Source organism: Tiliqua scincoides, chromosome 3 (genome assembly GCF_035046505.1).
Source record: "Tiliqua scincoides isolate rTilSci1 chromosome 3, rTilSci1.hap2, whole genome shotgun sequence".
Classification (NCBI taxonomy): domain Eukaryota; kingdom Metazoa; phylum Chordata; class Lepidosauria; order Squamata; family Scincidae; genus Tiliqua; species Tiliqua scincoides.
The window spans coordinates 170,019,603-170,024,053 of NC_089823.1; positions in this window are offsets into that span (position 1 = coordinate 170,019,603).

Sequence of the window (4,451 nt, forward strand, 5' to 3'; positions counted from 1 at the left end):
GCGGGCAAGAGAGAAGTGAGAGAGAGTGCCCAGGTAGCTGCCATTAGGGCTACATAATAAAAACAAAAAAGGCAAGAATGTTGAACAGGCTGCATTGCCTCTTGTCTTAAAAAAATTATTTACTATATTAATATACAACTTTCCTGACACTTAACTTAAAGGCAGTTACATCTTTCTTTGCCAGCAAGGAGAAAGAAGCAAAGAGAAAATAGCCACAGTACACACTGTTATTGCAGCACCTCAGGGCCCATGAGAGGGGGTGAAGGAGGTATATCTTACCTGAGCGCCAAGTCAAAAAGGGGGGCCCTGAAGCCAAAGGAGAGGAACTGGAAATTTTCTGGGATTCAGAAAATAAGAACATAAGAACAGCCCCACTGGATCAGGCCATAGGCCCATCTAGTCCAGCTTCCTGTATCTCACAGCGACCCACCAAATGCCCCAGGGAGCACACCAGATAACAAGAGACCTGCATCCTGGTGCCCTCCCTTGCATCTGGCATTCTGACATAACCCATTTCTAAAATCAGGAGGTTGTGCATACACATCATGGCTTGTACCCCATAATGGATTTTTCCTCCAGAAACTTGTCCAATCCCCTTTTAAAGGCGTCTAGGCTAGACGCCAGCACCACATCCTGTGGCAAGGAGTTCCACAGACCAACCACACACTGAGTAAAGAAATATTTTCTTTTGTCTGTCCTAACCCGCCCAACACTCAATTTTAGTGGATGTCCCCTGGTTCTGGTATTATGTGAGAGTGTAAAGAGCATCTCCCTATCCACTCTGTCCATTCCCTGCATAATTTTGTATGTCTCAATCATGTCCCCCCTCAGGCGTCTCTTTTCTAGGCTGAAGAGGCCCAAACACCATAGCCTTTCCTCATAAGGAAAGTGCCCCAGCCCCGTAATCATCTTAGTCGCTCTCTTTTGCACCTTTTTCATTTCCACTATGTCTTTTTTGAGATGTGGCGACCAGAACTGGACACAATACTCCAGGTGTGGCCTTACCATCGATTTGTACAATGGCATTATAATATTAGCAGTTTTGTTCTCAATACTCTTCCTAATGATCCCAAGCATAGAATTGGCCTTCTTCACTGCCGCCGCACATTGGGTCGACACTTTCATCGACCTGTCCACCCCCCCCCCCAAGATCTCTCTCCTGATCTGTCACAGACAGCTCAGAACCCATCAGCCTATATCTAAAGTTTTGATTTTTTGCCCCAATGTGCATGACTTTACACATACTGACATTGAAGCGCATCTGCCATTTTGCTGCCCATTCTGCCAGTCTGGAGAGATCTTTCTGGAGCTCCTCACAATCACTTCTGGTCTTCACCACTCGGAAAAGTTTGGTGTCATCTGCAAACTTAGCCACCTCACTGCTCAACCCTGTCTCCAGGTCATTTATGAAGAGGTTGAAAAGCACTGGTCCCAGGACAGATCCTTGGGGCACACCGCTTTTCACCTCTCTCCATTGTGAAAATTGCCCATTGACACCCACTCTCTGCTTCCTGGCCTCCAACAGGTCCAATCCATGAGAGGACCTGTCCTCTAATTCCCTGACTGTGGAGTTTTTTCAGTAGCCTTTGGTGAGGGACCGTGTCAAACGCCTTCTGAAAGTCCAGATATATAATGTCCACGGGTTCTCCCACATCCACATGCCTGTTGACCTTTTCAAAGAATTCTATAAGGTTCGTGAGGCAAGACTTACCCTTACAGAAGCCACGCTGACTCTCCCTCAGCAAGGCCTGTTCATCTATGTGTTTTGAGATTCTATCTTTGATGAGGCATTCCACCATCTTACCCGGTATGGATATTAGGCTGACTGGCCTATAGTTTCCCGGTCCCCTCTCTTTCCCTTTTTAAAAATAGGCATGACATTTGCTATCCTCCAATCTTCTGGCACCGTGGCCGTTTTGAGGGACAAGTTGCATACCTTAGTCAAGAGATCAGCAACTTCATTCTTCAATGCCTTAATAACTCTTGGGTGGATGCCATCAGGGCCCGGTGACTTATTGATCTTTAATTTATCAATGAGGTCTGAAACATCTTCTCTTTTAACCTCTATCTGACTTAACACCTCGGTCAGGAGGGACCGTTCGGGCAGCGGTATCTGCCCGAGGACTTCTGCCATGAAGACAGATGCAAAGAACTCATTTAATTTCTCTGCCATCTCTAAGTCTCCTTTTATCTCCCCTTTCCCTCCCTCACCATCCAGAGGGCCAACTGCTTCTCTGGCGGGTTTCCTGCTTCTAACATATTTGAAGAAGCTTTTATTATTCCCCTTAATGTTGCTGGCCATGCGTTCCTCATAGTCTCGCTTGGCCTCCTGTATCACCTTCTTACATTTCTTTTGCCACAGTTTATGTTCCTTTTTATTCTCCTCATTAGGGCAAGACTTCCATTTACGGAAGGAAGCTTCCTTGCCCTTCACAGCCTCTCTAACTTGGCTGGTTAGCCATGCGGGCACTCTCCTGGATTTAGTGGAACCCTTCTTTCTTTGCGGTATACACCTCTGCTGGGCCTCTATTACTGTTGTTTTAAGCAGCCTCCATGCACTCTGGAGAGATTGGACTCTTTTTACCCTCCCTTTCAACCTCCTTCTAACCAGCCTCCTCATTTGAGGGAAGTCCGCCCGTCGGAAGTCAAGGGTTTTTGTGAGAGATTTGCCTGGTATTCTTCCCCCAATGTGCACGTCAAAACGGATTGCAGCATGATCACTGTTCCCCAATGGCTCAGTAACGTTTACATCTCTAACCAGGTCCTGCGTACTGCACAATATTAAATCCAGAGTCACCTGCCCTCTGGTGGGCTCCGTGACTAGTTGCTCTAAGCCACAGTCATTTAGCACGTCAAGAAATCCGGTTTCCTTATCGTGACCAGAACACAAATTGACCCAGTCAATATGAGGATAATTGAAGTCCCCCATGATTACAACCCTGTCCCTCCTTGTCACCTCCCTGATCTGCTTCCTCATTTCAAGGTCCCCATCCGATTTCTGGTCTGGAGGACGATCGCACGCCCCCAGTATTACATCACTGCACAAGCCTGGTAATTTAACCCACAGAGATTCTACAGTGGAGTTGGACCCACCTTCAATCTCTACTTTGCTGGATTCTATCCCTTCCTTAACATAAACGGCCACCCCACCTCCAACACGCCCCTGCCTGTCCCTGCTGTAGAGTTTATAGCCTGAGATTGTGGTATCCCACTGATTCTCCGCATTCCACCAGGTTTCCGTTATGCCCACTATGTCAATGTTTTCCCTTGTCACCAGACATTCCAGTTCTCCCACCTTAGTTCGTAGACTTCAGGCATTCGCATAAAAGCATTTGTACACGGAATGCCCCAGAATGGGCTGCTTATTCGCTCCTTTGTCCTCACATCCTCTCATTGTGCCAAACCGTCTATCACATCCCATTACGCTACGTTTCCCAATTTCTACTCCTACTCTGCCTTTGGCTTGTTGTTCTCTAACCTCCCCATCCTCATCCCATAGGGATGAGGAGTCCCAAACCGGATGCCCCTTGGCTCCTGTCGGCCTTCCCCCAGGGATCAGTTTAAAAGCTGCTCTGCCCCCTTTTTAATGTTATGCGCCAGCAGTCTGGTTCTATTCTGGTTCAAGTGGAGCCCGTCCCTCTTGTACAGGACCCGCTTGTCCCAAAACGTTCCCTAGTGCAGGGGTCGGCAACCTTAAACACTCAAAGAGCCATTTGGACCCATTTTCTAGAGGAAAAAAAACCTCAGGAGCCACAAAACCTTTTTGACGTCTAAAATGAAGATAATACTGCATATATAGTTTTTTTTCACCTTTATGCTCTTATAGGTCCCATTTTTATAATGTAGCCCCCTCTTGTAGCTTTTAGTTAGTTTTGTTATACATTCTTGTCCTGTGTTTTCAGACGCCTGGTCCTCTATGGTGTTTTGCCTGATTCCAAGGCCATTCTCTGCCTGGAGAATTAGGCCCACTTTAAGCAAATTAGCTCCCCTTCTTTCCCCCAACAAATGACCCTGGTTCTGCCCTGCAGTCCTGCTGGACCCCACCTCCAGGGTAGCTCACCTGTTCAACCTGCAGAGGTCCTCTCTCTTGCCAGCAGCCTCCCACCACTACAGCAGACCCTGGGTCCTCAGCAGGTCTTGGGCACAGCAGCCACACACCAAACTCCAGTGTCTCCAGCAGTCCATTAGTCACAAAGTCAGTCAGAGGATCCAGGGCAGAGTCCAAAGTCAATAAGCCAAGTCATAGTCCAAGATCAGATTCCAAAGTAAGTCAATCAAATCAGTCAGAGTATCCAAGTCAAAGTCAATAAGCCCAGTCAGTCTATCAGTCTCCTCTCCTACCTCCAACCTGCACTCCTTCTACAACCCACACCCCCTTCCTCAGGTGCTCCTTATATCCCTGAGGGCCCTATTGCCTTCAAGTGGCTGCAGCTGTGCAGCACACTCTGCTG